Below are 20,994 nucleotides of genomic sequence, written 5' to 3'. Positions count from 1 at the left end.
TTAGTACTTGCACAGTACATTAACTTCAGAGTAGTGCCTGAACAGCAATTAATAGTCATCATAACAGGTGAAAGAGTGTATAAATATTATCCCTGGTTTATAAACATAAGAAAAAGGGGAGATTCTGAGGAGTCAAGACTACTGAGGAGTCATTAGGAGAGGCAAGATCAGAAAGTGGGTATCTGTGGAACTTGTCTCCACTGGTCAGCAAAATGGGCTGTTCTTCACACCACTGGAAGGTGAGCACAGACTATCACTGGTGGGGAATGGGGAAACATTGCACATACTGCTTTAAATGGCTGCAGGGGTGGTGGGCAATGACACAGTGGATTCTTTGCCTCCTGGTCCCAGGTTTAGATAATAACATCCCCAAGCATTACTCTTCTGCAAAGGAAATATGGTTCAGTTACCAGCAACTCAGGGCAGAACTGGAACCAATTAGCCCTACGTTAAAACTTTTTTTTAGAAAAAGATCTATGTCAAACATTAATACTGGGAAACAATTTAACTATTACACAAGAGCAGAACACAGTGTGAAAGGACTTTATACACACAGTCAAGTTTGTGAACACAAAGTGAAATCCATGCCCCACTGAAGTCAGTATGATCAAGAGTTTGTCTGCTTAGTTTTAATGAATTTAGGAATTTGTCCACAGATTCTTAGTCTGCAGAGGACTGTGTTCACTACTGTCATTATTAAAACAGAGGGACAAGGAAAATGATGGAGGACTTCCATTTCCTAGAGTAGGTTAGTAATAATACAATATTTCCATCGCCCTGCAGGGAGGTGACATGAGTGCTTCACTAGCTATCCCTGCTAATCCACACATTTCTCCTTCAGCACTGTTCTCAGAACTGTTGTGGCAGAATTTATACTCTGCCAGAATCACTTCTCTGTGAGTAAAAAAATGGTTATACAAGCAGACAGCACAGCAGCTACATGTAATTTTGTGCTCCTCTTCATGTGCACTCCCAATATTTTGTTTTCAAAGGCTGGCTACAGGGTGCCTCTGGCAGATTTCTGCTCTCACGTGAACATGCTGGTGGCTCCAACCACCAGACCAGAGAGCTGTGCAGACAGAGCCCGGCCATAATTGGGCTTTCTAATTTTAAAACCACACTACATTACCACTAGTCGAATTCTGCAGGGCACTGAAATTGATCTCTGCAGTAAAACTGCACCCATGGATACTGCCTGTATGACCCTGTTTAAATTGGAGCACCGCAGAAAAGACCGACTATTGTGATTGCTGTTATTCCTGTCTCTACAACAGACATTTTCCAGCTTGGTGTGTTGATAGGAGGGAGAAGAAGAGCAATCCTAGACTGTCTTAGCTGTGTCAGCAGAAGGCTCTGGTGCAGATCCAGCCATACTGGTGAGAGTTCATGATTGCTGGGACAGCTCAAAAAATATAGTTTTGCTTTCTTTAGGAGTGCAAGGAGTAGAAATGTTGATACAGCTACATACCCAAGAGCAAAGTGTGTTGTTCAAATCAGTTTACCTTTATTACTATGTAAGACCTCCTAGAACCAGCACTGCTCCCGACTGCCACTCACGAGCTTTGAGAAACTTGAGCAACTGCTTTAATATGTGACCAGATCCAGCTGTCACTCACTTCCAGTTGCAAAGGTTAGCAACGTGAGGAGAAGGAAATGTCACGTCTTCTTTGGTTGCTCCAAATTATGATCCACAGCATTAGCTGAATACCTTAATGTGTGAGATTGTGAAAGGGAGCAGCTGAAGTTGGGTGCATGTCTCCTTCCGCTGGCTCATAAAAGGTTGTAACTTTGAACAGGGGGACAGAGCAGGCAGCTGGAGGCAACAACATCTTAAACTGCTACAGCAAGGGTTACTGCCTGAAAAAGCCCTTTGTAATGAAATGGTATAAATTGAAATGAGAAATATCATCTGCTACAGCACCAAGAAACAGCAAATATATGTAAAATTTCCTTTGTCTGCCAGCATTGCCCCAGGACTTCTTTGTCTCAACCCTAGTGCTTTGTCTTTTGTGCTTTCCCTTTTTGTGTCAGTCTCTAGCAAGAGAGAGGTGATGTTTTTTCAATGTTTCCTGTGCTTGCTGTTAAGGAGATCTGCAGACTGGAGCCTTTCTGGTGTTTGGTTGTGTGAGCAGGTTATGGTACAACCCTGGGACCTGTTCTGGCAGACACCTAAACATGCAAAGAACTGCCATGCTTACCCTGTTCCATCTCTGGTTGGAAGGTGAGAGGGATGGAGCAAGAAGCAGAAGAGACAAGAGCAAAATGGCTCCAGTTAGCCCTCAAGAAGGGGCAGTCAGTGTCTTTTCCTACCCTACACCCTGGGTCCTACTCGTGACCCCTTTTGTTACTACTGACATGTTGCAGGGGGCAGAGCTTCCTTCCACTTCCCAGATGAGACTCAGACTCTGTTGTTAGCTTTCTTGCTGAACCTCATGAGGTTTGAGAGCTAAATAATAGCAGAGGGTTCCCCTGCCAGCAGGAGGGACAGAGGGTTCCTCATGCTCCCTCCCTGGCTTCCTTCCTTACTGAGTTTGACATACTCTCATATCAGACAAAACCAGAGCTTCTCAGGCTGAGGAAAGCGCAGAGCCAAAGCTGTTCACATTCAAGGCACATTTTCCTCTCTCTAGTCTTATTATACGGTGAGATGGAAGATGAAGAAAAACAAGCTATTGCCACTGCCTTTTCTTTAAAAAGCTGCTGATCCACCTCAGAAAAGCAGTACCTCTGGTGGAATGAGTCATTCAGCATTTCCTACTCATTTCTTAAATTATCAATGGAGAGAGAGAAAGAGATGTTCAATCAAAGATGCTGAATTCATATCTGGAAGCTTCTAGGGATGCCTTCTCCCCCATCTTAATGCTACAGAGAATTTGCTTTAGGAAGGCTGGAAAAAATGTTTCTACCCCATGGACTCGAGGTCTGAGAAGCAGGTTGGCGCTGATCTTATGCAGATAATTGAATCACAGAATATTCTGAGTTGTAAGGGACCCTCGAGAATCATAAAAATCCAACTCCTGGCCCTGCACAGGACGGCTCCAAGAATCACACCATGTGCCTGAGAGCACTGTTCAAAAGCATCTTGAACTCTGTCGGGCTTGGTGCTGTGACTACTTCCTTGGGGAGCCTGTTCAGTGCTCAACCATCCTCTGGGCAAAGAACCTTTGGGTGCTTGTTTATCCTTGGACACCGCTGTCTCAGGAGGACACACAGCAAAAGTGCATCTATGGTGCTCCTGCCTCTGACTGGACTTCAGCTCATGGGGCAAGTCCAGAGCCAGATTCAAGTAAAACCCCTGAATTTCATGTAGTATGGATAAGAGATCTTTGGTGTCAGAAGACCACCCCTCTGTCTCCAAGTTCTGTTTCTGCTGCTCCTCCTCATGGGCTTATGTGAACACAGCCTAGGTCAGAAGAGCTGCAGCTGCAGTGGCATTTACCAGGCAACACTCTCCCTTCCTTTGTGGCTCATCCTGCTGCTTTTCTCCCTCCTCTTTTACCACTGTTTTTTTCCTCTCGCTCTTCTCTCCTGCTCCCACTCAGCAAGCTGCTTGTCTTCCAAGGATAGCTTTGCCCTCCAGGTCAGAGCTGCTGCTAGCAGCTGCTTTATTTCTTATTAGTGTTTGAGGAGTTCCCTCCCTGCCTCCTAGGTCTGCCTGCAATGGCTGCAATGACATATCTATAAAATATCTATACCTCCAATCTAATGACACCAGCTAGATTTCAAGGCTATTGAACTAACAGGGTATCTTAGCAACAAATATTTATTTTAATAACAGTATTCTCAGCCATGTAAAACAAGTACCTATTTCAATAGTCAGAATGCCCTAGAACATTTTATTTTGTACTGTACCACAGCCCACTTTCTATTGGCTCATCCCACTCTAAAGAGTTACTAAAGTCAATACCATTGTCCCAGAGAGACTGCGCTCAGTGTCCTCCCAGCTTTTTAGAACAATATCAGAAAAGAAGTAGGTCACTGCACTCCTGGTAGCCACCCTGATTTGATGTGGGGGATTTCCTCTATCTGCTAGAAATGTTTAGTTGTTGCTTGTGGTGATCTGCTCAGAGGAGTGTTGTTGAACTAATTTCTTGCATTATTTGTTTACTGCATATCCAAAGACTCCAGTTACTACCCCAGCAATGACAACCAGGTTGGTGCCTGCTCTTGTCACAGTCGGTCCTTGACTGACATCCTCTCTTTGAAGCTATTAGGGAGCAACAAGTGACATCTCAGCTAGCTTTCCTGATATCTCTTGTTCATGCTGCTCACCCAATTTGCAATGAGGTTTACCATCCATTTCCTCTGGCCTTTATTAGGATCCTGGGAAGGATTTTTCTTTGAAAGAAATTTCCTCTTGAAAATTAGCTGTAGTGGAAACATTCACATGTCAGAAATAATTGCTAATATAACCACCTAGCTTTGCTGTTTTATTGTCATTGTAAATTTTGCAATTACCTTTTTCCTCTGCTACTAGCTAAACCAGGAGACTGACTCTGACATCAAACCATAATTTGTATGGTCACCGTTATAAATTTATGAAAGCAAGTAATAGTTTGTCTTATGGAATAAAATAACACAGCATGAAATTATAGTAGCTTATCTTCATATTCCTAGGGCAGCACATTATTGCTCTCTGATGGGTTGAAAGCTCTTTCTTTCGATAAACCCTGTAGAATCTGCCTTTGTACTCTTCTAGTGAGATATTTCAGTGAGAGAAACATCCAGAAACATTTTTCTCAGCATATCCCTACGGAGCATAAATCAGCCCTTCTTATCCCCAGCACTCATTGGGGTTCAGTTTTGTTTCAGGAAGGGAATATGACAGTCATCAGAAAGTGCAGCCTCTCCTAGTGCATAGTTTCCTGGGGACTGTCGAGCAATGTTCTCCAACTCTCCCTATTTTTCCCCATATTGCCTCCCGTTAATTTGTGTCACCAGCAGTGGATCAAGTGGCACCTGAGCAGTTCTGCTTGAGGGACTCAGTGTGATCCAGCCTGGGCCATTGTGCACTTGCCTGGCCCCTGGGGATGGTACAGCACAGGCCAACGGGCACTTTCCCAGCTCCCAGGCACAGCTGCTGGCTCCCAAATGAATTGCTCCTCTGCCAGGTTGACTTTAGTCCAATTATTTTTTCTCTTCTACCTGCCACCCTCCTCCCCCAGTTACAAAGGAGTGTTTGTGTACATCTCAGGGAGAAACATCTTTCACAGTTTCAAAAAAACAAATGTCAGCCTGCCACTAAGTTAGTCAGGAAGTTCTGATGAGGACAAAAGCTGCTCTAAAGCTGCCATCACACAGTATTTAGCGATGCCACCTGTGTTAAAAGGTGGATTTGTTATCCCACAAATTGTATAAACAGGCAGGGGAGTTGGTAAGAACACCCATCACGCTGAAACAGCCACAAGACTGAAAAATATTATGGCAAGAGTCGCTGTTTACACCTGGGTAGTTGAGCACAACTTATGTTGAAAGAGGAATATCGCTCACCTCTCTCTTCCTTGCTTGGTAAGAGTCTAAGTCCAAATCAAACATGTGGTGTGACCTGTGCTGCTCCCCAGCTGAGTGAAAGGGGTGTTTTGGGTAGGATGCCAGATAGTTTTGGCCTGAAAGCAAACAACTCTTCCTCTGATTCACTTAGCATAACTTCATTAGTGACAAGGACTGAGAGTGACAGTGACAGCCTCATCATTTTCTTTGATTGCTTATTTTGTTAATTTGGTACGGAAGCACTTTGAAGCTATTAATCTATTGATTCATTTTTACTTAAGAACGTAATTTGATTACTGTATTTTTTGCATTTTATTAGCTTTGTAAATAAGCTGATAAAGCAAGCACGCTTGCTTTCAATTTATGTTTGCTTTATTATTCATTTTGATAAATTCTATAAAAAAGCCTATAAATTCTATAAAAAAGGTTAGGTTAGACAATACCAAAGGCAAGCCTGTCTAATATGGCAAAGCCAAGCCTATCCATGTGGCTCTTCTTCCACATCATCCATATATAGCATATACAGCTGTGCTCTACGTCCAGCAGCCCTACTTACTCCCCTATTCACAAAGCACATCTGCCTACTCCAAATGCATCACAGTCCTATTTTCTGATGTGTGAGCCATGCTTTTTGCAGCTGCACTAACCAATCTTTGCCTGTGCCCCTCTAAGCCAGTGCCAGCCCCAAAAAACACTCCAGTTTTTCTATGTGGAGCTCTTCTTTCCATTCACCCAGAGTAGCTGCACAGGCATGTACAGCCACACAAATTAGGGCAACCTGAATTCATAAAAGCAGGCAAGCTGTTGTTGGTTTTGTCTGTTTTTAGCACTGCTGCACAGCTGAAGGTGGAAAAATGGATGCAGGCATTTAACTTCCTGCTCTCTAAACACAGAGCAGTTTTCGCCGTTGCCAAGATGTTAATTTCCAATCTCTGATTCTAAAATAATCTGACATCAGTTGTAAGGCAGCACCTCCTGGGATAAATTTGTTTTTTATGAGCCTCAAAAGAAGACATGCCATGTAAACCATAGTGTTGAGTGTTGCTCCATAAACTGGCCTGAATTTAGGTTTTGTTATTTACAGCTAGAGCAGCAATGCATTTCAAAGCACTGGCTGGATTGCAGCTAGGAAATTGAAGATGAAAGATTTGACCTTTAAAAATGTGACCTCTTTGTCTAATGAAAGTATAGTCACCTCTTCTTCCGTGCTGCTATGAAGGCCGACCTTCACCCTCCAGGCTTCGAAGTGTCACCTTCAGTTTTACACAGGAGAATGAAATATACTTCTCTCTGCAGGCTTTCAGTATTTTTTGATCATAGACACTGACAGTGAGTCATCAATTAGATAATCAGTTTTGTATATCCCTGGAAATTAGCTGAGAAAATGATGGAGAAATGTCCCCTCAAATATCTGTGCCTAAGCAGACAGATCCTGCTCAGCCAGGCTTAAATCCCTTTGTGTTTCAACAAACATTTGAATTGCCACTCTTTGTTCACAGGGATATTTGGAGAGGGACCGTTTATCAGTGCTTGTACACAGACAAATCCATGCTGCAGGAATTGGTACTAATGTGGTGGTTAACCCCACTGTGGGTGTTTGGGAGGGTGCGAGGAAACACAGGGAGATCAGGGAACAAAGCAACCAACACTTTAGCCCAGATCCCCATGATGGATGTCTGGCAGCGGTGAGGAAGAGGATGAATCCCTGAGATGTGGTGAAGTCCTTGACCAGAGACACAACATTTGTGGTCCTTCCAAGGCTCACAGAAAGAAGGGCCTGAGCAGGAGCTGGGCAGCTAAAGACAAACTCCTTACATGAACTGCCCTGCTCTGGCTCTGACCTTAAAGATAACTGAAATGGACTTGTTTGGGTAGAAGAGGGACACACTGATAACTGTTTAGTACACGGTTCAAAATCTGACTCTTCTCTGAATGAAATGGAAAGCTATCAGCTCTGCTGTCCACAGATAAGAAAATTGGGTATCTTGGCAAGATTTCTGCCGGAGCTGAATTCGAGCTGCAAGCTAATACATCATTCACAGACTCTTCAATCCTTATTATCCTCTTTGCTATCTTGAATCAAAGTCCTCTGTCTTCTGGAGTTCAGTTCTTATTTTAACTGAGATATTTTTCTGAAGAGCAACCCTCCAATTTAGGGCCAGGCAATAAATTAATAAAACTATAGGTATAAATCATCACTCATGATTTGGAATAGCTCTGCAATAATTCAGGTCTATAAGGTTTAGCTAATGTTTCTAATGTAATATTCTGCCATGAGATTTAATTTGCCTCACACAAGTCATTTAGTAATCTAAGCATAGATGTAGAACAAACAACTATCTATTAAACCAGTATGTCCAGATACAGTGGTGTGGATTTGTCCATCACTAGATATCAGAGCAACACTAAACAGACGATTTTGGATAGATAGCCTCAGCTCTAAACTCTATTCAATTACATGTTTGTTGTTCTCTTGTTGTATTTGTTTTCCATTGAGCATCATGAGCTCTCTCACATGAGATTTCTGGGTACAAACAACTAATTTGCATTAAGTGGTTTTCTTAGTCATCTGTTTGCTATAATGCTATCTGAACATAATGCCACAAAAAGGACTCAGCCTTTTTCTATGGATTTGGCTAGTCATCACTCAGAGCTTATGACTGATGTATAAGATATCATTGAGATCACAAAAGCCACAGTAAGATATAGCCACAATCACCATATATCCAGTTATTCTAATTCAATTGTCCACGGCATTCCCAACATACCCCCATGCACTGCCCTTTGTGTGTGTTAGAAATGATACTGCACTTTTCATAAGGTAATAGCAATTAGCAGTACTATGGTTGGTGGCTGCTTTAGGCAGCATTGTCTCTTAGGTAAGCTCGTAGTTTTCTTCTCAGAAGTCATCACATGGTGGACCTGAATTACTGTGATATCTCTCTTGGTCACAAGGTCCTTAGCTATAAAAATGGTTAAAACTGGCTTTAGTCCAAAGTAACTTATAAAAGAATCTCTTTCAGTGAAAAGCAATGGGAAAGTACCCACCAGTTAAAGAGAAAAATGTAAATGGAACTGAAAAGCAAAAGCTAAGACAGAAGGGTGTTCAGCCAGGACCTGACACTTTCTGTGCCTGATCCATGCTTTTCTCTGCCACCTCTCTCTAGACAGGAAAGAGTGATACACTTTTTGCTGTATCACCTGCCTGTTACCCAGGGAGATAAAATTCCTCAATGAAAAAATGAAATGCAAGGCTGTATTCTTTCAGAACTAAGGCTCATTTTTTAATTTTAAATATCTCGCATCTTCAGGCAAAGCAGCATGCAGTATTTAATCTACAGGCTTCTTATTACTGTGTTTTGAATCAATATTAACCATGAACAGTTCTACTTCTGGAAGAGTCATCACCAGTATTGAAGAGCACACTCTTGGATGGGTACAAGTTCCAGAAGAGACCATCAGCATTTCCCTTCCTTGTTTTACTGTGCCTAACTAGAGGAAACCCCCAAAAGCTCAGATAAGCCTGGCACCACACAGCCCTAAACTTACCTTCCAGATTTAATTTCTCTCTGCCATCCCTCTCTTGCACTATAGGCTAAACAACTTCTTTTTAATAAGTGTTGATTACAAAATGCCCTGGTCTCATCCTGCTCAGATTGTGTGAATACCCTACTGCTAGACTGTTCTGAACTTGACCCTCATTCTGCATCCAAATTCAATGATACAGCCATTCATCAGCTTGATTTTGGCAGTGTTATACATGCCCTCTGAAACATTATTTTTGGCAGGCTCTCAAAGCACGAGTGACTTTCAGCATACAAATCTCACTGACTTGCTGCATCGTCTCCTTCGTGATCCTTGATCAGCAGGAGCTCAGGACCTCGGCTGACTAGCACAAAACCCAAAATAGTAGGTTTGATAATGCAAGTCTGAATAACAATTAAAATGTAACCTCGGTGACAACAGCTGGTATGTGCCTCTATGCTGCTGGCTGTTGGCATGTGCTCTGTGACTGCTTTTCTCAAACTACGTTCAGATGAGCTGGTCAGCAGGCAGAGAGTGTCCAAAAAGCACCTGCATATGGTCCCTAAATAAAGCAAATGTTGCTGTAAGTTGAATTGTCCCATCAAGGACTCTCCGGAGATGATAACTGCAAAGAGCAGGCCCCTGAATCACAGCCTTTTTTGGGTTAGAGAAGCAGTAGTAATGACTCTACATAACTTTGTAAGCTTTGGAAAATTTTAGAAGCATTTCTATTCTTTCTTTTTGAGTGCCTGCAGTTGAATGTTATTACCCCTGTGCTACCAATGGGGAAATGGCAACACAGAACAGACCTGGGGCTGTCCCAGCCCTTGAGATTTTCTACTTGATGGACCAGTCCTCAGGCTTTTTTCAAGATTGCTGGATCTCACCTTTTTAAGTTCTCAAAGCTTCAGAGAAAAGTATGAGGTGCCCTGGGATCCTTGTATGCAATATGTGAGTGTCCCTGCAGCAGTTCTTTGGGAAAGCAGTAGGAAGTATTTGGTTGCTGCAGTGCTTTACATAATCCAGCAATTAAAACATCCATATACAAAGGCATCTGGCCCCCCTGTACTTGAAGAAATGTGGTGGGGATCTGCTCAAGTTCACTAAGGCACAACTGACACCACTGCACCCAAACACCCCTCTTCAGAAATCCCTGCAGGAAAAATCCTGGAGGAGCTGCTTGGACAGTGGCACCATCCTCCACTCCCTGAGAGGGAACCCTCAGGACCAGAAGTGATTCAGCAGAAGATGATGCAGTGCAGAATTGATTTGCTTGGCAGACACCCCATTGCAGGTCTACTAACGGTGCTGTACAACACCTCTTTTATTGAAAATGAGAAAAGCCAAAACCTTTGCCTCTCACAGAAGGGAGATACCAAAAATGATGCCGTTTAGCATTGTTTTCTGTAGTTAATATACTATCCCAGCAAGTATGAGCCAGCCTTCATAACAGTAACCCACACCTTTGTTCTTTCAGCCATGCTAACTGGAGTCTTTGTATTCCTCAGTGGCCTGAGAGGTGAATCCAACCCTTGCCAGAGCAGATCTGGCATTTAATGAAAGAAGAGACAAACGCTCAGACTACAAAAATGATTCCTCACTGGGTTGTGCATATTTCATGCCACCAAATAACTGTAGTAAAAGCTGTGTTTTAAGCCAGTAAAACTTACTTCGTTTTTGCCTGATGAGGGATCAGGTTCTGGAAAACACATCCAGAAATAAAACAAGTAAAACAGAGCAAACAGCTCTGTCCTATCAAGGTGATTTATATCCTGTTAACCAGAAAAAGAAAAAAACCAACATGCACAAGAGACATCTGGAAGTGAAAATTAACTAAAACCAGATCAGCGACATAAACAAGAGAGAAATACAGCCTCCAGATCTGTGTAGCTGAGCCTGATGGATATCACAAACTGGATTGCTTGAGGTTTTTATTTTTAAAAGAACACAACAAATCAGGGAGGATATTTTCCATTTAAAGCTATAACTTCTCAATTCAGGGATTTGTGAGGGCATAAAAGACGCAAGCACAGAGGAAAAGAATCATCTGCCAACAGCTCTACATGAGTGTTGGTCCCAGAACAAATTCAATAACAATAACCATTATTTGAAAATCATTTTGGTTGCCAAAATTCATAACTAATATTATTTACAATCTGGTGTATGACCCCCCATAGGTTTAATTGAATCTAAAAAAGCATACTAACATACAGTCACATAAATAGTCATGCACAACTATTTGGAAATAATAGTTTAAATTTTAATTTTAAAAAAGCTAGTTAACCAAGAAAATTCTCCCCTGTAGCAGTATCTTCTTACACTGAGGGCTTTTGCTCCTGGTAGTGAAGGAATTTCTGAGTTTGGTGCATTTCCTCTAAATGTGTGAGAAAGGCTGTAGATGCTCCTAGCTGAAGAAAATCTGATTTTCACCTCATTGTTGACCTTGAAACCACTTTACTATTTTCTTGATTATCTAGCTATGAAATCTTCATCCAAATTGCAGTGGGATCTGCCATCTGTTTGATTCCCCTGCAGATCTGGGCAGAGCAGTTTTATGATCTGCTTCCACATCTATAATAGAGTGTATTTTTTTAAAGGTAGTAAACACTACTGATTAAAAAACTGGGGGGATGTTGGTTTAGTTTTTCATTTTCAGTGTTAGCAAAAATATCTTCATGGAGCTTTCATTTGCTCATATCACCCCCAAACCCCATCAAAGCAAACATTTGCTAAAATAATGGTCAGCTAAGACCAGGAAAGATCAGGTTTTGAATTAAATACCATTAGATCTTATGTACCAACAATACTGCCTTCCAAATTCAGAGTCCATAGGATTTTTAAGCCCAGAAGTAATTTTCAAGTACCAGACTGGTTTTGAAGTGCTGACAGATTAAAATGCTCTCTTGCTTTACTTAGAAGTTGACCCAGTTTGACAGAAAAATCTTCAGGAGAAAGTAAATGTAGAACTTTGTATTTTATTTGGTACTACTTCACAGTCTACAGCAATGCTCTGGAGGTCAGTAATGTTATCCAGGTGCTAAAAACCAAATCCTGCATCAAAACTAGAAAGGTGTACCTGGTTCTTTTATTCCTGCATGGAAATGGTGAGGTCTTTCTGTATGGTACCACATCCGTAGTGCACCCCCGTGTAAGTATTTTGTCCTGCTCCTGCACAGAAATAATACCATGTCAGTAATTCATAAGTATTACAGAGGCCCTTGCTGTGCTTCTGAAGTCATCAGAACCTAGTGAAAAGCAGTATGTAATTTAGTTTGGTTTTGTGTGACTTGTGCAGTCCTTATAGCTTCTTTACTTACGTACATTGTGGAACTGCCCCATGACAACCTCCCCAAGGGAGGTCTGTGGGATGAAAGATCCTGCACAGGTCTGCAGGTTGGGTTGGGCCTTGGAGAGGACTGCAAAATGCAAGGTGGAAGGAAAACACTGAAGTGGAAAAAAGGAAGAGTTAGAGAGACTTCATTTTCTAAATCCTGTAGATTCTCAGGCATCAAAGCGATGAATAAGAGACTTGCTGAATTCTTCTGCCCTGGAGGGGAAATTCAGCACAAGTGTCACTGGGACGCCTGCAGTGATTCCCAGGGACTGAAGGCATGCTTTGCATCCCTCATCCATGAGGCCAGCATGATGGCAGGAAGACATGGGATGTTCTGGTACAGATCTGTGACTCTTGACCAGGTCAGAAGCCCCATGAGGAACTGGACAGTGAACTGGGAGTTCTTCAGAGATCATTTTCATGGTGTGTTGCAGTGCTGATGTTTATGCTGTCCCTTTTTTATGTTTTCTTTTGCCATATGAGATTGAGTATTGAGTATAAGTGACTTTATATCATAAAAAAAGATATTTCAAATGAGTCAATAAACCATTTATCTCAATTCCTAATACAAGCATTTTTCAGTTGGTTGTCCAGGAAAAGAAGAAATGTTAACAGATACAATTCAGGACAAACGTGAAAATCATACATTTTAAAGGCAATAAACTGATACAAAACTTTATTGGACTCGACTATACATGTTGGAAATCACATATCTCAAAGGCAAAAAGCTCACAAAAAACAATAAACTGATGCAAAACTTTATCAGCCTCAACTATACATGTTCAAAAAAGAAAGCCCTACTTGTTTCCATGTTAATTAAAACTCTGAATATCTACAGTCTGAGCCAGCAGACCCAGTGTGACAGACCAGTGATGCAGGCGACTTTTGTGACTTATGCATCAGTGACAGTGGGGTGGGGGCTTGCCTGCCATGCTCTGTTCTAGGGACAATGGCACACATACAGGACCTGATCTCCTCGCTCCCAATGCTTGTTGCTGACACAGCTGTTGGTTTCACCTACACACTGGGCTGAGTAGGCAGCTAACACAGCAAGGGGCTAGGAAAGCCTAAGGCAAAGAGGAGGGAAGTGATGATGTCCAAAATCAGTAAGAGAGGGGAAGATGTAGCCACCTTAGGGGCAGGATGTCAGAAAGTGAAGTCAGAGAGGCACCCCCTGGTGTTACCCACCAGTGGCCATAAGGAAGAGGAGGAGAACCATGAAGCAGATGTCCTGGTGCCTTCCCTGTGTACCTCCCTTGCCCTTCTGCTCTTGCCTCCCTTTGCCTTGGATGCATTCTTTTGCTCTGGCTGCTCGAGCATATGGTGCTTTGTTTCCAGTGCCAGGGAGGATTTGTGAACAAGCTCCATATGCTTCTTGGGTTCCTTGGGCTGAGTCCATCTCGGGTGGGTGGCCAGCCTGGAGCACAGGAATGGGCACAGGCATGTCTGTGATGTAGCTACAGAGGTAGCTTAGGCAAAGAGCACAGGTAGAGTGCTCAGCTTAAAAGCTCAGGGAAGAGTGGCCATTCCCACCAAGGCTTCTCATAGTGTTTTCTCAAACCTTTGATTCAAGATGTGACGCCTGCAACCCTTACCTAAGCTGGCCCTGAGCCCAGGCATTCAAGAGCCTGGGAAGGGTAGGAGGGTGTGTTAGGGGCCTGACAGGTGGTGCTTCTTACAGCTGGTAAGCCCGACACAGAGTCCACAAGTGTTTGCTGCTCCTCTGCTTAGGGGAACAGAGCTCCTCATCCAATGGCTTAGGAAATTGTTGTGTGTTTGTGGAGGACACAAGGCTTCTCACTGAAGGAACTTGAGAGGGACCAGCAATGGGTGTCTCCAGGAAACAGTGCTGTTTGCTCCTCCTGAAGGAAGGGATGTGGGTGCAAAGCAGAAAAATCCTTCACGAGGGAAGAAAAGCTGCTCATCCAAGAAACAAGCAGTATCTGAGTGAGCAGTTAACATCCACTCCATTCCCCAGCATCACAGGAAGCATCACATCCGCTCCAGAAAAAGGGCATCTAAGCTGGAGCTAGATCTTTAATGTGCTCATGTAACAGATACTTGTGTAAAACATGCAACACACGTTGCAAGTCCTTAAAAATCAAGACCTCTGCCTGCAGTGGCACTGAGGTGGGCACAAGATGTGCTATAAGTACCAGTCTTGTGTTCTTTGGTTGTTTGAAGATTTGTTGTCATAGACGTTATCTGCAATGAATTGTTTTTTCTAATGTTATTGCTTTATACAGCCTAATTCTACTTGCCAAAACACTAATTTGTTGTAATTTTTTCTCTTTCTATCACTAACTCGCTATCGTAAAATGCATGGCAGCTTTAAAAATCAATCATGTTTTCTGAAGACGTGAAGAGGAGCCACTGTTTAGAGGAGGAGAAGAAAGCCTAGGCTGCACATCAAGAGAAAACACATTGGCTCAAAATTCCTGCAGTGTACCTCAAATTCCTTTCACTGTGTGCATGGTCTCAGTTTTCCACCTTGAGTATGGCTATTTATCAAAGAGCTCTTGGTCTGACTGTGGCCTCTGTGGCGTTCTTCGCATTGTCCCTTGTCCTCTGCACTGTGTAAAATAAAGATTGCTCTAAGTCTCCCAGAACATCTTCCCATTTCTTTCATCCTCCCACAGAGAATCAGGTCCTGCCAGTTGTACCCTAAGGTTAGTAGCAGAATTAGCAGGTCCTAATGTGACCCTCATCCTTTGACGAGTGCTTTGCCTCATCCTATGCTGTTGTGTCACGCTAACATAACATCTCTTTCCATTGCAGCAGAAGTTCCATACAGTGACCTCCCTCAGCAGCATCCATGTCAGCCATAGTCCAACTCCCTCACACTTGAGCTTTCCCCATCCCTCTGTCCATAAGGTGAGGACATCCAGGACTCCCATTCTGCTTAAATAGCTGCATGATACTTTTTCAATACCATTTCCAAACTGCAACTCTTTGGAGTGTTCTCTGCCAAAAGGAGGGGAACAGTGTTGCTTCAGGGCTCTTATGGCTGACACAAATAATCCAGTGTCTGCAGCTGGGTCAGCAGACTAGGAGCACCCCAGGCAAGAGGCTTGTTAGGGTCTCTCCACACATACCTACCAGTGGCTGCTGTCAGAGATGAGGTAAAGGGCTGGGCAGAGCCTTGCAGGCGTCCAGGCTGACCAATCTCTTACCCTGCACAGAAAAAAACACACAACATGCAGACATGTCAGTCAGGAGTCGGCATCTGTCACACAAGGGGGTGGCTGCACCTGCAGAACAGAAAAGCTGGAGTTTGCTGACTTGCACCTACTTCTTATGCAAACACTTACAGATCTGCAATGACAAGAGGCAACTTCTGCCAGCACTGGAGAAGAGGCTGAGATTCCTCAGTTCTTCTTGCATTTGCTTCAGGGCAGATGTAGGAGAAATCTAGTGGAAACAAATCATGGTATACTCAAGAAAATAAAAGGAGGAAAATGCAAATAGTACTGAACACTATGGTGTTCACAGTTTAAGGTGCAGCTCCACCACATTCCTTGACAAAAACTAAATAACAGAAAACCATGGAGGAGGGGGACCTCACAGGTGCTTCTTAACCCCTTACATTGATCTTTCCAGAAGAAGAAATTATCTAATTCCTCACAAGGTCATTGTAAATTACCTACTGACCTTAAGAAAATGTCCAGGTGTTCCAGGGACACCAGAACAGAATCTGGTGCTGTTATTCAGAACTACAAAGAAAGAAAAAAAAAAAAAAAAGAAAGAAAGAAAGAAGAAACACAGTATTACAAACCAATCTGAGTGACTTGGCAAATGTGCAGGGTTAATTGCCACTTTATTGCTAAGGATGAAGATAATAAAATTGTATGGCTCCATTTTTCTCGCTGTGTGTCAGAACTCCTATCAATTGCAGATGTAATAATGCTTCTCCTGAAGTAATATAGATATGCTCTTTGTGTATTTATGTGCTCTTTGTGTATTTTCTGCTTTCTGACCTCTTATCTTTTCCAGGTCCTCCACCCTTTCTCTGTAAGTGCTGGTGATCTTAATTTATCCTGTTGTGGTAATTAGTCACAAATGTATTTCTGTTCCATTCCCTTTGGAGAGGACACTACACAAAGCTTCAGAGTAATCAGGAAAGTCATCGCAAGCCATGAGAACTACTTGCCTACAAAATAGCTATAAACTTCCCTTTCAAATCAATACTGGAAAGGATCTTTCCTTCTTCTCTCCTGGACTTTTATTTGGAGGGCAGAAGAGATCTGATCCATTGTAAATACTGATTTATCATGGTAGAGATAGTTGAGATCATGTGTATAATGTATTATAATATTTATTTGTACAGTCATTGTAATATATTCCCTTTCCCCCACTTCAAGTCTCGTGTAGTTGTCTGGAAAAAACCTTCTCACATTGAGTGGAGATGTGGGAGGGGGTTTGAAGACAGGGAATTAAATTTTTGGGGCTCTCAAACCATGACAGACATGTTCTGAGAAATACAAAAAAGTTATGAAAAGCTTATTTATATGGATATTACTAAAAAAAACAGATACTACGTTCCTGCTCTGGAGGGAAACAGAATAATGGAAACCACACACTCCCTCCTGCCTCCACATAGTTGTGTGGCTTTTGGGACAAAGCTATTCAAGCTTTGGAAGTCATGATGCAAAGGATCAAGAACTTCATTGATCCCATAGCAAGTAACAATCCAGGGGCAAAGGAAGATCACAGAATGGCAGAGATCTTTCTTTATAATCTAAAAATTATTATAAAACAGCACTAAACCAAACACTGCAAGTGGATGTATCTAGTTGGCATCTGGCTTCTGGAAAGACTGAGTGTAAGCTTTACCTCAGTTTTGTTAATCTCTACACAAGTTTCGATCTTGTAACTGGTTAGTTTGTGTTGTTAAAGGTATAAAGTTCACTCTTTACCACTTTTTTTTGCCTAAACCTTCTTCTTTTGATCCTTACTCCCTTGATGTCTCTTTTTGGCCTGTGTAAGAGCACGCATAAACTGAGCATAGTTCATAAAGCATGATGTGCTTCCTATAAAGCATCCTAAGACTTTCTTAAATGGTCTAAGGAAGTTTCCCAGTGTTACTACTCCTTTCTCCACAAACATGTGCTGCTTGTTCATCAGGTTAGGGTGGCACTGTTTTCTCAATACTGCAGAGCCATCCCACAAGCCCGTTAGCCTGAATTGGTGCTGAACATACATTTCATCCTAACTCATACCTGTTACCAAACCACTGAAGTTGATGCCTCTATTTGTTCCCTTATACCTGTGCTGCAGGAGACTGGACCTTTCTCATCAGTTGTTGTCAATGGGCATAGCTTGATTGACTTTGCCAATACTACACTTGTCTCCTTACAGGGTCTCTTCTGACAAATCATTCTCTGACACTGACTTTGTAACCCCCCCATCTCCTCCTTGGGGACCCATAAAGTCTGAGGCATCTTGAGAAGACACATTTTGGGGCCTGGGCCATCACTTGGTGATGCACCTGCGAAAAGCTTGCAGCTACCAGTCACATAACAAACTAACTGCTGTGCAAGATCTCTGCTTTCTTAGAGCTGAATTCCAATGTGGAGATGTCAGTGGGACCAGTACAGAGTTGCCTGAACTCACCTGAGATACACAAGTGCAGCAAAATTATCAGGCACTTGTTTTTTTCTTCTGCTTTCTGTGTTTTGTGAAAAAGATTTGTCTTTTCTTCATGGTGGACTGACACAGGCTGTGGGTTCTGCCAGCTGAGGACAGGTGCTGGCAGGACACATGGAGATGGAAGGACTCGGAAAAGGACAAAAAACCCCTCAAACCTCCGCTCTCCAGGGAGGATGAAGTGAGTGTGGATTATGAGCCAGAATGCTCAGTAAAGGGCAGTAGAGGTTGCAGCCTTTACAGTCAACAGCACCACAGTGAATCTGGGAAAGGCCAGAGTGGGTATGAAGAGAACAAAGCACCATATTTCATGTCACCTCCTGCAGTTGCAGAAGGGTGTGAGACCTTATCATGCTTGATGCAACGGCTGTTCACATCTTTCCACCACTTTCCCCAGAAAGTTTCTATTTAACCATCAAATAGCTAAGGTCAGGCGCAGGTAAGGATGGAAGTGCTCATTTTCGCTTTCTACAATACAATGCTCTCCTGTCGTGGGATGAGGGAGCTCCTTCTAGACCAATGCTTTGCAAACAGAATTATTCAGACAGGTGATATTTCCTGTGCATTATGAAGAAATAGGAGCTTATGGGCACTGATCATAAGCAGAATCCCCTGCAAACTGCTAGTGTAATAAATAAATATTTTTCAAATTACAGTTAGGCAAAAATGTCCTATTTTGAAAAACTACAAAATGTTCTCTCTGCAGGGAGATGTGAAGAGCAATTATGCTCCCATCTTTGCAAACATGGATTACAGAACTGAAAATGTATTTTGCTTTACAAAAACTTGCTTTGATTTTGTTCTAGTAATACTTGAGAATCTGCACTCCCAAATCTGCAAAAAGATGATAAAATATTTTAAAAAGGTAAATGTGTTTCCAAGCCACACATGAAGGCTAGCAATTGTTCGGTAATTCTATTTAAGCCTAAAATATTTGATGGCTTGGTGCTCTTGTCGTATTTTAACAGTATTTGCTGTAATCAGGCAGATTTATGTCCAGCTCTGCTCAGACATTCTCATTTTTAATCCAAAATTTGCCTCTTCATCCAGTAAAGTATATGCTGCTTCACTGTATGTCAGAAAGCAACTCAGAGTTCCTCCAAAGACAGTCTCAGCAGGAAGACCGTAGGTTCAAGTGGAGATAACACAGAGTCTCTTTTTCCCAATTCTCTGGACATAATGCCCACTAGGGACTGACATTAATGGAGAAAGGAACTGTATTTCCTTACAGGGACATTTCTTCTTGCACCTCTGTTTTCTCTCTGGTTCCCTGGTGCAAAACCCTCTGAGTTTTCACAACACTGCCAAGGGAGGCTCTATAGGCACTTGTGCAGTTTAGATCCCCAGCATATCCTTCTGAGAAGACTCAGGAGATGAATCTCAAATTAGGCACTAGAAGACAGAGTGACCTAAAATCACAGGCTATTGGCAGAAATCTTGAGTCTTTGTCAAAATCAGCATCTACCAAAATAGCCATGCATGCTTTCTGTTGGCTGGATATTTAAATTCTGATTGATATTATAGTTTGTTTCACGCTTTCTTAAAAACACCTGAAAGGGAGGGGAAGTATAACCATACCTACTGAAATAAATGGTTGCTGTCCCCTGGCCTGTGACAGTAGCATTTATCTTTTCTACAGCCCATATGAGGGGAAGGGAGAGAAGTCTCCTGCTCTTGCTTAGCTATTTTCTGTCAAAAAAATCTTAGTATAATTTTTGTACAGTGAATATTTATAACTGTTGTTACTGTCAATATAATTTTTTGCAGTTACTGTGCTTATTTACATTTTAATGGCCAAGTCAATAAAGATTTATGCACCTGTCATCTGAATTTTCCACAAAAGCAGTGATTGCTTAAAACCCCCAGTATCTCCTGCAGAATACTTCCCCCTCAAGCATCTTTTAGATGCCTTCATTGTTTTGGGAAATAGTAGGCTAACCAAGTCTTAAAGACATAAGTCAAACCCAGTAAAATCTTGCAGCAGTTTTCATGTCAAAACCTCTGCATATTACAAAAGCACTTGCTCAGGAACCATTTTTTTTCTATATATTATTTTAAACACTGTCCCTTGAGCGGCAAAGTCTGGTTTATCACTTTGGTTCATCTCAGATGCACAAACTACATTGCTTTTGTAGCTTGAGGAAATACGCTGCTTAGCGTTGACCTTGTTTTGATTTTAATGCAGTGAAAGGTACAGTTCAGAGCCCTGCTTTGTGGGGTGTGCAGGCATACCATTCAGGAGGGACATGCTATGCTCCAACGTTCACTCCCATGCACACATTACCCTCCTCCAAAATGTGAACTACAGAAAAGGAAACCTGAAGTCATTCCCTCTGCGCCTGCCCATGGTCTTGGCACAGGAGTTCGGGCTGCCAAGGCACGTGTGTGCCCTCATTCTGGCCATAGTTTTCCTGAAGGCAGCCACCCCACAAAGCCTTTTTTATCTCTACCCAGAGGAGTCCAGTGAGTCCCACACCACTGTTTCGCTGCAGCAGGGGCTCTGCAGCATCAGGTCCCTTTCCATTCCCAGACTAATGCAGTTATTTCTCTGCTGTCCATCACTTGCTGGATTTTACAGTGGGCTGGTGGCGGCAGGGAAAATAAGGAGAAGCTGGCTCTCTCCAGAGATCTGTTCTCTCTCTGGGGTGTACTCTCACTCCAGGCGGAGTTGAGCCAGGTCTGTTTCAGCTGAAGCTGAGGGTCTCAAAGACATGTAGAATTGCTCATTCATAGATCATAGATCCTACTGTCTCAGTGCAATCACCTGCGCTGGAGCTGCAAAGACACACGTCACAGGCGCAGGGCTGGAGGAGCCCTGGCCCCTCAAATGGCTTCGGTGCAGAGCTCTTGCTCTTACACAGCCTGGCTCACCCAGACTATGTGGCTGTAACCAGAGCACTGTCAAACCTGTCCTACATGCCCTTGCTCTGGTCTCCAGATTCTTGCAGCTTGCGCACAAACACACATTTTAATCGTGACACCAAAAGATATTTTCTCCC

General features: G+C 42.7%; 1 long non-coding RNA gene across 1 annotated transcript; it reads right to left on the bottom strand.

The window, feature by feature from the left end:
- Positions 1-11,488: 11,488 nt before the first annotated feature.
- LOC108641612 lies at positions 11,489-16,090 on the bottom strand. The gene is made up of 4 exons (XR_001922136.1): positions 16,001-16,090; positions 15,661-15,760; positions 15,449-15,523; positions 11,489-12,183 (listed from the first exon to the last, which is right to left on the bottom strand). It is a non-coding gene; the product is annotated as an uncharacterized LOC108641612 (long non-coding RNA).
- Positions 16,091-20,994: the final 4,904 nt, after the last annotated feature.

This window comes from Manacus vitellinus, unplaced genomic scaffold (genome assembly GCF_001715985.3).
Source record: "Manacus vitellinus isolate BGI_N305 unplaced genomic scaffold, ASM171598v3 scaffold_7_pilon, whole genome shotgun sequence".
NCBI lineage: Eukaryota > Metazoa > Chordata > Aves > Passeriformes > Pipridae > Manacus > Manacus vitellinus.
This window is presented reverse-complemented; position numbering and strand designations above follow the sequence as displayed.